Raw genomic sequence first — 12,372 nt, 5'->3', positions numbered from 1 at the left:
CCTAATCCTTGGCCCCACACAGTCCCAACACTTACAGATCAGAATCATTAAAGGCAGTAGTAGCGGAGTGCCGTTGCTGCATTCAGTCTGATCCTGTCTAATGTTGATCCTCTTCTTCCAACAAGAAGAGGCATAGGACAAGGAAAATGTAGACAAGGGGAAAGAAGTCAAGATGAGAAATTGCCATCTTGGAGAGATTAAGAAGTACATTTTCAATACAGCACCTAGCAGACAAAATATGCACATGCTTCTCAGTCCACAGAAACCAACATAATCACCCAAGTACCTGCACAGTTTGTGTTTGAAGCTTGGATTGTTAGGTGGATAAAAAGTACACACTTAACTTGTATGCTTTCAGATAAGGATATACATTTTTCATATTGATAACATCTATGTTTTGAATATTAAATGTATGTGAGTAGCTTTCTCTCCTTACCAAATTACCTTCCTTCCAAAAAAAACAAAACCCACCTGTATTTAATATAGTTAAAAGTACATTTTCTGTGAAAGTAAGTGTGTACTTTCAGGCAACTGAAAATGTAGTCAGGCAGATTCATCCATTCCTACCAATGTAACTCCGGTTTTTACTTGCGGAAATCCAAACTAAGCCTTTGAAAATTTACCCTGAAATGTCCGGGTTGAAGTGATTCAGGGCTGGATCATGGGCAAGAGTGCATGAGGTGAGATGGGGGGGTGGGGAGGTTATAAATTGGAAAAGAATGGTGGGTATCTGAGAGGAGATCAGAAAGTGACAGAGATGTGGCCCATGGAAAATAAGAGGCCAAGAAGGGGACATAGAGCGCCATATAGGATAAAAGACAGAGGGAGAACTGGGGAGCTAGTTGAAGGAGGGGAGTAGGAAAAAGGGACTGAGGGAAAAATTCAAGACTAAGAGGTGAGAAATGAGAAAGAGAGGGGAAGGGAAGGGAAGGGAGAAGCATAAGAAATGGAGATGAGGTGTGGAAAGAACTGGAAAGAAGCAAGAAGTTGAGAGGTGAGATGTAGGGCCTAATAGATGAGGAAAAGAGATGAGAGAAAGTGTGAGAGAGATTTCAGAAAAATGGCCAGGGAGGGAGAAATGGAGAAGGGGAGACAGCAGAGACTTAGAACAGTGCAATAAAGAAAGTACTCAGACAACAAAGGGAGGAACCAATTTAGTTATTGGAATACGTTACTATAAAAAAAAATATATTTTTGAAGTATTACATGATATAGATTAAGAGGGTAACTTTCAAACCAGTGCATGGACTCATATATGCAATCATACGTCAGCACATGCCCAGGGCCGTGGCCATTTTATAACATTTGCGCAATGTTATAAAATAGCCTGGCTGCATGCATTTGTGCGCCAAATTTTAAGTGGGCGCGTGCATGTGAAGGAAAATCCTGCTTTTATTGTGTAAATTGGGGGATTTTAAAAGGGGCACATACCAACGCCATGGCCAGTTTAACCAGTTTGCTCCCAGTTCACCCAGTTAAGAGACAGGTCCTCCAAATCCCTCTTTTTTTAATAGACTTCAGTTAGCCCTGACCCTTAAAACCCTGAAGATCTGCCTGGCTTGCTTTCTTTTTTAACTTACGCATCATGCATAGCAGAAGTAAAGTTACACGGCAGGGATCCTCAGCGCACTCCGAATCGTGTATTTACTCGCACATCTCTGGCTCATGCCCTGCATACGCCATATCTATACTCCGCCCCTTTTTGAAAACTTTTGAGATGTGCGCGCTCCAGGAGATACGCGGGTACCTCAGCAGCTTTTAAAATCCACTCGGTGCGCGCAAGCCCAACTTATTTGCGCATCCCCTAATTAATGCATAAGCAGGGCTTTTAAAAGTCACCACAAGTGTACAGTTCATTTAGTACAGTTATCAGTCTGTGCAGCAAAATTCATGTCAGGTTGCACATGAACTCCTAAGTAGCAAACTTGGATCTTTTATTTTATTTTATTTTTTTTTAAATAGACAATTCTGAAACAGAATAAAACTGGATCCCAGGTCATTGTTACTAGTCTTCTGCTGAGAAAAGTTTGATGCCTGAGCCTTTTATTGAAAATCACTTGGTGGCTGTCAGTCTGAGCAGTGAAAAGTAAGGGCATGCATCTGTAAGTAGCAAGATTGCTTTTTTTAATTTTTGATTTTCAGATCTGATAACTAAAAAAGCATGTAACTTAAGCATGTGTCAAACTGATATATTCGTTACATGCATCAGATATAGAGTTACTGTGGCTCTTCACAGCTATCTAAGAAAGTAAAAATAACATTGCATGCTATCCAGCTAAATGCTGACGTTTTAATATTTTCACCACTTAGCCAGCTAAATGTTAACCAAATAACTCATTATCTGGCTACAATTTAGCTGAGCAATGTGGGGACATTCCGAGGCAGAGTTGCTAGCAGGGTAAGTTAGCCGGCTAACTCCAGTCATGCCATAGAGTAGTCTTAAAATTAGCTGGATGATGACATCACAGAACTCAATGATGGCATCGGTGGAGGCTACAAAGGTGCTGTCCAGCACCATCTGAAAACTTTAAAGAGTTTGACTTTAGGAAAGAGTAAAGCACAACACATATTATGCAGTTCAGGCTTGCTTGAAGGCAAGGACAGTAAGCATTTCACACTTATTTCCATATTGAAAAATTTATTTTTCTTTTTTTATGAAGCATTTCTTTTCTTTCTTTCATTTTTTTTCTTTTTTAGCAGTGGATGGAATAGAATGAATTATCATCCCAGCTAAGTTGTAGAGGTTGCCTACCGAGACAGAGAAATATATCAAGTTCTCTTTCTGAAAATGACAATGCTAGCAGTGGAGATTGATATAACACACCCGCGCTGTGGCTTTTTTATTTATTTATTTATTTCGAACTGTATAATAACTTTAGCAGGCATAGCATACCCTGCTGCCAAAATCTCAAGCATTTCCTTGATGTAGGATGATCACAATGCAAAGGAATGTGAGTTTTATCCAGGAGTCTGTTGGTTCTGTCGTCCATCATCCTTGCAACTAAACCATTTGTCCTTTCCTAGCTCTCCATCAAAACCTTAACGGATGCTTACTGTCATTTAGACTACTGTGTGATTCTAACCAGAGACATGGGAAGAAAAGGGTCGCCATAAGGCACCCATACCTCATTTAACACTGATCTGTCAAAGTCTCTACCGTGCTATCTCCTTCTATGGCATTACTTTGCAACCTGTGCCCACAGGGGAATACTGAAAGTCTCACTTATGAAATTAAAACATCTTTTGAGCATCCCTGCTTAGCCGACTAGCAGAAATGAAATATTGCCTAAATAACACCAAGATTAGCGAGTCATTTGGGGTCATTCTGAATGCAATAGGAGCAGAGTTCTTGTAGTCATATTGGTCCTGGATTCTTTACTGATTGGAATACTCTTTATTGGATCAATAATGATAATAATCCAAAGACAGTATCATGAATGCACTTTTGAGACCACATACAGTAGGCCCTTGCTTCAGATATGATTGCAATCAAAGCAGGCAATTTAAACTGCATATATTGTAATCCGATCTCACATCTATGTTCACTTTAAAATTAATACAGTTATTTACATGGGGGTATTGCTCCCTGCAGGATTATGTTGTCTTGCTCCTTTGACAGAGCTCAAGCTGTGTAGGGTTGCACTGTTTATTACATTAGACATCCAGCAGATCGCAGTTACAGAGTGTACAAAGGTCCTGATTTATTAAGGCTTTTCTCCCCAATTCTGCATCTACTGGGGAAAACAATTAGAGAGCCAGGCCCTTAGTCTGTCAATGCAACTGCACTGATAGCAGGATCAGTAGCAGAAGGCTTGGTCTGGTCTGTTCTTTGAAGTGTGACTAAGCCCTATTATTGTGGTGGAATACTCCTGAGTGCCCTTATGTAGCTGCTTCTTGCTGAATGCTAAATGATATTTTGTTCCTCATCTGCAGCAGATGTGAAATCTGCCTAGGCAGCAAATTGTCCAGGTGCTAGGAGCTAAGTATAGGTGTCTGGAAAGTTAATAAGCAGAAAGGTAGAAATTATTTGCCTTAATTAAAAAAAAAAAAAATAAAGAAATGAAAGGAAGAGCTAAACTGGTGAGGGAATGGCCTGGAATGGAGTTCCTCCATTATTTTTCGGACTTAAGAAGCAGAGCAGCAGGGGTGTTCTACTTTGGCCACGCCCCTCCAAGAACATAAGAACATAAGAAATTGCCTTGCTGGGTCAGACCAAGGGTCCATCAAGCCCAGCATCCTCTTTCCAACAGAGGCCAAAACCAGGCCACAAGAACCTGGCAATTACCCAAACACTAAGAAGATCCCATGCTACTGATGCAATTAATAGCAGTGGCTATTCCCTAAGTAAACTTGATTAATAGCTGTTAATGGACTTCTTCACCAAGAACTTATCCAAACCTTTTTTAAACCCAGCTACACTAACTGCACTAACCACATCCTCTGGCAACAAATTCCAGAGCTTAATTGTGCATTGAGTGAAAAATAATTTTCTCCGATTAGTCTTAAATGTGCTATTTGCTAACTTCATGGAATGGCCCCTAGTCCTTCTATTATTTGAAAGTGTAAATAACCGATTTACATTTACTCGTTCAAGACCTCTCATGATCTTAAAGACCCCCCTCAGCCATCTCTTCTCCAAGCTGAACAGTCCTAACCTCTTCAGCCTTTCCTCATAGGGGAGCTGGTCCATCCCCTTTATCATTTTGGTTGCCTGCAGGGAAGAGGAGAGAGGGCTGTAGGTTGAGCACTGGTGGGGGCTGGGAATGAAGGATCACATGGGTAAGGCGGGTGAGGAGTGCATTCACATATATGTTTTTTTGGAAGAGAGAGAGAGAGTGAGAGAGAATTCACCCCTGGCCTTGGCCCCACTCACTCCTTTCCTCCCCTCCCTCTTCCACAGTTCCATTTCCTTTTTATCTACAAATTAAGCAATGACTGAAGGGCGAGAAAGCAAAAAAAAAACAAAACCAAAAGTTATTTAATCTTTGACTGTCAGTATACTATATGATTTTGGTCTGATTTACCCTGTGGACTTTTTTTGCTATCATTTCAACATTTAACTTTTAATACAATTCTCATACCTTCAAGGAATGTCCCTCCTCCTACTCTTTGTGAACAATGTGCCCAATAAAATTCTGTACGCACCATCGATGGACTTTCTCAGTCCTGCTTTTCTTTTTCATAATGGAAATGTTAACTAATAGCAATACTTATTATGCAGCTATTGCTGTCAGAGTACACACTCTGGGACCTGGGAGGATAAGTCATTGGCTGAAGGTGTAAACCTGCTCGATTCATCTCACCTTGGTCACCGAATTACCCCCAGTTATTCTGCTGCCATTGCAATTATATCTACTCAGATCCTGCCATAAAAAAAGAAAAGTCTGGATGGGTTCAATGTATCTTCGCAGTCTGGTATAAGTGAGCTTTACACGGCTTTTAAAGCTGGCTGATGCTTGTGGCTGAGAAATACATTCCTACTCTCCTGTCGTTATCTCTCCTTGGGAATGCCTCTTCCCAGATTGTATCATTCTTGTCTGGAAGGGAGTAGAAGAGGGCACGCACTGTGACGCTGGCACAACGTACAGGTGTGAAGCCATAAGGGACTGCTCATGGCTCCAGGAAATGGAAGGCTTTTTTTTCCTGCCCTCTGAAAAAAGGTTTCCTAGGGTTTAAAAGGCCAGGCCTTTTCTGGGTATAAAATAAACTGTAAACATGAAGTCCTTTATGTTGACTGAAATTTTTCACGCTATCCAACTGTCATTTGCCCATCTCCTAGATCATATTTTAAGGGTGGTTTCTTTAAAATAGAATTTTGGAAAGTCCTAAAAGGTTGCTTCTCCTCCAGGTAAACCGTGTTTGGGCAGTTAGGCCGGATTGAATTCTCTCACATCTATGTCTTCCAACCTCAGGCCATAATCCTCTCCCTTGTCTTTCGATTCTCTTTTCACATTCTCGGCAGATGCTCTCAGCAGGGCTCACTTTCTTCATCAGCTCTTCATTTCTGGTAAAACAACAGCAGACACATTCTCTATGAAATTGATTCTAAGAAGGGGGGAAGGAGGATATCGGTGACACTTAGGGAATTCTCGAATATCTTGGAATGACAAAATTTTGCAGATATTCACTACCCTCGGAACACATTCATACTGAATCGGATGTATGACCATCATAAAATACTATAGATGTCCTCAATTTTGCCAAATCCCCAGTCGGCATTGTGTACCCTAGCATAACTATGATTCAATTATGTTTAATCTTGCCTCAGGCAGACAGTATATGATTCATTCAAATTTGCGACTTAGAAAAATTAGAAGGAAAAGTTATTCGCTGACTTTGGTGAATAAAAATAATCAGATCCTATGCTTAAAAACATAGCTCAGAGGTCCTGCATTTCTCAGAAAAGTTGCATAAATATCCTTTCTGTGACTTGTTAGATGCATATCTTGGTTGTAGATGGTTGTGCTGCTTCTGCTAGAGCAAACTAATTGCAAGGAACAAAGTCAGTCTGCCAAATGGTGAAGTATGCATGTGCTAGATAACCTGTTCTGCTGCTGCCTCATCCCAGAAAGGGCAGGTTTAGTGCTTCTAGTAAGTGAAGCACCATGGCATTCAGAGGGTTTTCCCCTGCTAACCAACCTGAAACCTTTCCATGTGACAAATATCCATCTCAGAAAACTATATCAGTCATGCATGGTCTGAGTCACTGGAAGCTCTGCACGTGTGCTAAGGGAGGGTGGGGCTAACCTGTCTGAGGAACTTTCACAGCCACGGAGAACGCTGCTAAGATATGGCAGGTGTTCCAATCAAGTTATTCTCTCATTTTCCTTCGTTTCCTTTCTCCTGTTTTAAAGTAAAAAAAAGAGGGAAAGGGAAAAGAAATCACTAAAGTTCTCATTTCAAAAATAAAGCAAAAATGAATAGCACAATGCATCCTTGAGAGTTCCAGTTAAGCAATTCTTCCTATTCTTGTCTGACTCTGCTTCCCCCATAGACTCTAATGGGAACTGAACAAAATGAACCAAATAACATTCTGATTTTTTCAGGGTTCATATTTGGTTCAGATGACCCAAACCAATCTGTAAATCGACTCATTCCAATCAGCTTTCACATTTGGATCACCCAAATGCGCATATCTAGAAATGGAAATATCACTCTATTCCGTATCCTGTTAGACAGGTTTTTATTAGTGGCAGTGCTGATTCCATTGATATTTCAATTTCAAGATTTAGAAGAGACAAGGCTAAACTTATTTTTATACTGCAAGAGGCTGAACAAGAAGGAACAGAAGTTGCCTACATGATGCAGTTCACCTCTGTGAACTAAACAAATGAAAATTTCCATTAACCTTCTTTCCCCCAAAATTTAACCCTGCCCAGAAGGCAGATATAACATATAGAGAGGCCTATGTCCTCAGGTGTGGCAAATGGCACTTGCATGGTAAATCCCGACTTAGAGTGTGCACTACTCTGACATTCAGCACGCAAACCTCCATTTGGAAAATGTTGCATATTCAAAAACAGTAAAATTTTGCACATATTTGCTACATGCAAAGTTGTATTAAAATTTGAAGTTGGAGCTGCTGCAATGCAAAATCGTGAGAAGCAGCTCATTAACTATGAATGCAGCAAACCAATGCGAGCAAAATAGGCTGAGAAATACTTTTTTTTACCACATTGAAATCTCTGCCAAAAACTTCATAGCAAATGTTTGTGCGCAATTTTTGAACCCAGCTAATATATAGAAAGATTGCCTGTCATATTCCCAATAGTGAGTGCGAAAGGGCACCCTTCAGAGCTTTATCCTCGTAGTGTAGAGCACGACAGTAAAGGGATAGTAGTTGCTGCAGGCAGAGTCATTGCTTGCCATCAAAGCCCCAAAGATGCAGGATCTTATAGGAAATGATTTGTTTTATCAGGAATAAGATGATAGGTGCTACCTACAAAAAGGGAGCATGTTCCACTAATAAAAAAAAAAATGACATAGGATTTAAAGAGTGAAGAGCAGAGACAACCAAGTGCTTGCATTATTAAGGGGTTTCTCACAGAGGAGTCCAAACACTGAAGAGGTTGCTTTTGTTTTATTATTATTACACATAGGAACAGACGTAAGTTTCAGGGAAAGAGTTGCAAAAAACCCACAAGTCAATTTGCTTAGACAATTTTGAAAAATTCAATCACTGTCTGGATAGCAAAGGTAGCTGGATAAACTTATCTAGCTAACATTAGGTCAGCTCTCTGGAATGCCCCTAAGTTATCCAGCTAAATTTTAGTGGGATAATAAGATATACGGCTAAAATGTAGCCGGTTAAGTTCCCAAATATTCATTTAGCCAGATAACTAGTGAGTTATCCCACTAAATGTCTCTGGATGTAGACCTTACCGCATCTTTGATCCAAGGATTTCCAGCAACATCTGGAAAGTGGAAATGAAATCCACAGAAAAAAAACAACTGTGCAAGCAAAAATTTGCATATAAAGCACTGTGGGACTTTTCTAGCAAAGTATTGGGCAGACTTTTCCACAGTGCTTTCTCATACAAATTATATTATTACACACATTTTTCCGTGATGTATTTTTCCTTCCTGAGGTACAGGGAATTAAAGCCTCAAGTTAAAGAATGCTTTCTTTCACAACTGTGAATGCAAAGTGACTTTCAGGGTATTTTTTGCACTTGTTTTACCCCTGCTCTTGCCTGGAACTTAAGTCGGACCCTGACTGTACTAGGGAAGAAGAGAATCTGAATTTTATTAGAAATAATTAAAAGGAGGCCTAAAGCCAGAAATATCACATATGGAGGAGCTAAGGTATGACTATATTTGAAAGGTGCCTAGATCTCCATAAATTGAAATTTCCCTCTGCTAAGCACCTAAACTTAGTTGCCTAATAATGGGTAGGGACAGGTTGGGTGGGGATCAGGTTGTGGGAAGTAAGCTAGGTGCTTAGCGTAAGATTTCCAGTGCTGGGAACCTCACTTGGGAGTGGAAAGTTAAGTGAATCAATAGCAGGCCTCAATTTAGGAATCTCTGTTTTAAGCCCTATGTTTGACCTTGGAACTTTGGGCTCCTAAAACTGAAGCGCTGAAGTCAGGCACCCAGGCTTCCTTTGAATATCAGCCTGAAAATGTTTAAAATGACAGTAGAGTCTTAGGCAGAAAGCTGACATGGTAAAATACAATGCAACTTATTTTTCAATAGCATCCTCCAGACAAAATGTATTTCAACACAATGTACTCAACTACACAACAGCACCAGGCAGGGATGGGGTGTGTTACATTTTCAGAAAACAGGAGCTTGGGTATTACAAGCAGTATAATTTAAAACTTTCAGACGTGAGATCAAAAATAGAACATGAGAAGACATGAGAAACAACTTAAGAAGCAAATACAGAGTAGAAAAAAATGTGTTATGATCAGAAACTGGAAGTATTAAAGAAGGTCGGAGGCAATAGTCAAAGAATATTTCTTTCTCCTGCTCCCTGGGCAACTTATTATCCACACAAAATGTATCTGGATTAAGAGGTGGTGCTGGAGGCTTTCTGGGCTAGAGCAAGTCTTTATCCAGTTGTATTGGACCCTCCGGCCTAATTACCATTAATGGCCCTGGTTTAACTATCGGGCCGATACAGTAAAGTCTGCGGGAGAGCGGGTGAACGCCCGCTCTCCTGGGCACATGATTCAGTATGCAAATTAGGCCCGGCGGTAAAAACAGGAAAAAAAGGAGGCGCTAGGGACACTAGCACGTCCCTAGCGCCTCCTTTTGGACCGGAATGGCGGCTAATAGTGGGTTTGACAGCAGACGCTCAATTTTGCCGGCGTCGGTTCTCGAGCCCGCTGACTTTTCTTTCTTTTTCTTTTTACTTTTGGTAACTTTCGGGACCTCCGACTTAATATCGCCATGATATTAAGTCGGAGGGTGCACAGAAAAGCAATTTTTACTGCTTTTCTGTGCACTTTCCCGGTGCCCGAAGAAATTAGCGCCTACCTTTGAGAACTTCTAGGACACCCAAAACGAGTCTTCACCCCTGGGGAGAGAGAAGATTTGTGGACTCTGTGTATGGAGAGTGTGCTTCTCTTTTTTTTTATTTTTTACCAGTTTTGGTGGTGGTGGTGGTGGGGGGGGGGGGTTCCATCTCACCAAGGGAATCCCTGGCCACTTGAGAAACATCACTTAGCCAAGCCCTGGAGGGTGAGAGTTTCTCCATGCCCTGGTATGTGAGACACCTGCACAGATAGAGCAAGAGACTGTAAAAAGGAAAAGACTGGAATTAAAAGAGCTCCTGTGGCACTGAGGACTGATTTAATCATGCCATATATCATCTGCTTTATCACCAGTAAAGTATTTCATTTTTGATACTGGACCAGTGACTGCAGTGTATTATTTGGCACTTGCAGCATACAAAGTGGAAACAAATTCAGTGCATCTCTCCCAGGGAAATAAAGTAAAAAACTAATCATCCTTAGCCCCCTGGGCCTTGAAATCATTATGCCTCCCTCCCCCCACCAATAAAGGACAGAGACCCTGGAGGTAAGAGACTATGCACTAGCTAGCCAAGAGTGGTTCCAGCCCTGAAGAGACTATTAAATCTTTTATGACCTCACTGGAGTGCAGTCAGCTCCCTGGGATGTGGGAGGGAGGGGGCTACACAGTCATAAGAACATAAGAACTTGCCATGCTGGGTCAGACCAAGGGTCCATCAAGCCCAGCATCCTGTTTCCAACAGAGGCCAAAACCAGGCCACAAGAACCTGGCAATTACCCAAAAACTAACGGGTAGATTTTAAAAAATTGCTCGATCGCGTACTTTTCTTTGCGCACCAGGCGCAAACAAAAGTACGCTGGATTTTATAAGATACGCGCGTAGCCGTGCGTATCTTATAAAATCTGGGGTCGGCGCGCACAAGGGGGTGCACATTTGTGCAACCTGCGCGCGCCGAGCCCAGCGCACACTGCCTGTTCCCTTCGCCCTCCCCCCACCTTCCCCTCCCTTCCCCTACCTAACCCACCCCCCTGGCCCTATCTAAACCCCCCCCCTTACCTTTATCGCACGATTTACACCTGCGAAAAGCAGACGTAAATCTGCACGCGTCGGCCGGCTGCCCCGTCCATGTTCCGGTCCCGGGAGCTGATCCGGAGGCCGCGGCCACGCCCCCGGAATGCCCCGGGGCCGAAACCACGCCCGCATCGCCGCCCCCAAAATGCCGCGTCACGTCCCCGAAACGCCGCGTCTTTCGGCCACGCCCCCTCCCGCCCCCTCCCACCCCTTTAAAAAAAACCCGGGAATTACGCACGTCCCGGGGCTCTGCGCGCACCTGCGCCCTATGCAAAATAGGCGCGCCGGTGCGCGAGGGCCCTGCTCGCGTAAATCCGCCCGGATTTACGCGAGCAGGGCATTAAAAATCCGCCCCCAAGTCTATTCCATGCTACAGTTGCTAGTAATAGCAGTGGCTATTTTCTAATTCAACTTAATTAATAGCAGGTAATGGACTTCTCCTCCAAGAACTTATCCAATCCTTTTAAACACAGCTACACTAACTGCACTAACCACATCCTCTGGCAACAAATTCCAGAGTTTAATTGTGCGTTGAGTGAAAAAGAACTTTCTCCGATTAGTTTTAAATGTGCCCCATGCTAACTTCATGGAGTGCCCCCTAGTCTTTCTACTATCCGAAAGAGTAAATAACCGATTCACATCTACCTGTTCTAGACCTCTCATAATTTTAAACATCTCTATCATATCCCCTCTCAGCCGTCTCTTCTCCAAGCTGAAAAGTCCTAACCTCTTTAATCTTTCCTCATAGGGGAGCTGTTCCATTCCCCTTATCATTTTGGTAGCCCTTCTCTGTACCTTCTCCATCACAATTATATCTTTTTTGAGATGCGGCGAGCAGAATTGTATACAGTATTCAAGGTGTGGTCTCACCATGGAGCGATACAGAGGCATTATGACATTTTCCGTTTTATTCACTATTCCCTTTCTAATAATTCCCAACATTCTGTTTGCTTTTTTGACTGCCGCAGCACACTGAACCGACGATTTCAATGTGTTATCCACTATGACACCTAGTTCTCTTTCTTGGGTTGTAGCACCTAATATGGAACCCAACATTGTGTAATTATAGCATGGGTTATTTTTCCCTATATGCATCACCTTGCACTTATCCACATTAAATTTCATCTGCCATTTGGATGCCCAATTTTCCAGTCTCACAAGGTCTTCCTGCAATTTATCACAATCTGCTTGTGATTTAACTACTCTGAACAATTTTGTATCATCTGCAAATTTGATTATCTCACTCATCGTATTTCTTTCCAGATTATTTATAAATATATTGAAAAGTAAGGGTCCCAATACAGATCCCTGAGGCACTCCACT

At 42.0% G+C, this 12,372-nt stretch overlaps 1 protein-coding gene and 1 long non-coding RNA gene across 2 annotated transcripts in view; one reads left to right on the top strand and one right to left on the bottom strand.

The window, feature by feature from the left end:
* NEDD9 (neural precursor cell expressed, developmentally down-regulated 9) overlaps nt 1-12,372 on the top strand; it is a 393,338-nt gene that overhangs the window by 29,974 nt on the left and 350,992 nt on the right. The window lies entirely within an intron of this gene.
* LOC115085077 overlaps nt 4,660-12,372 on the bottom strand; it is a 75,977-nt gene continuing 68,264 nt past the window's right edge. The window contains exons 2-3 of the long non-coding RNA XR_003854707.1: nt 6,748-6,843; nt 4,660-6,004 (exon numbers count right to left, since the gene is read on the bottom strand). This is a non-coding gene — a long non-coding RNA (uncharacterized LOC115085077). The remainder of the gene's footprint in view (nt 6,005-6,747; nt 6,844-12,372) is intronic.

Source organism: Rhinatrema bivittatum, chromosome 2, assembly GCF_901001135.1.
Source record: "Rhinatrema bivittatum chromosome 2, aRhiBiv1.1, whole genome shotgun sequence".
In the NCBI taxonomy this organism is placed as follows: Eukaryota; Metazoa; Chordata; class Amphibia; order Gymnophiona; family Rhinatrematidae; genus Rhinatrema; species Rhinatrema bivittatum.
Note: the sequence above shows the minus strand (reverse complement) of the source record. Positions and strands in the feature narration are given on the sequence as shown.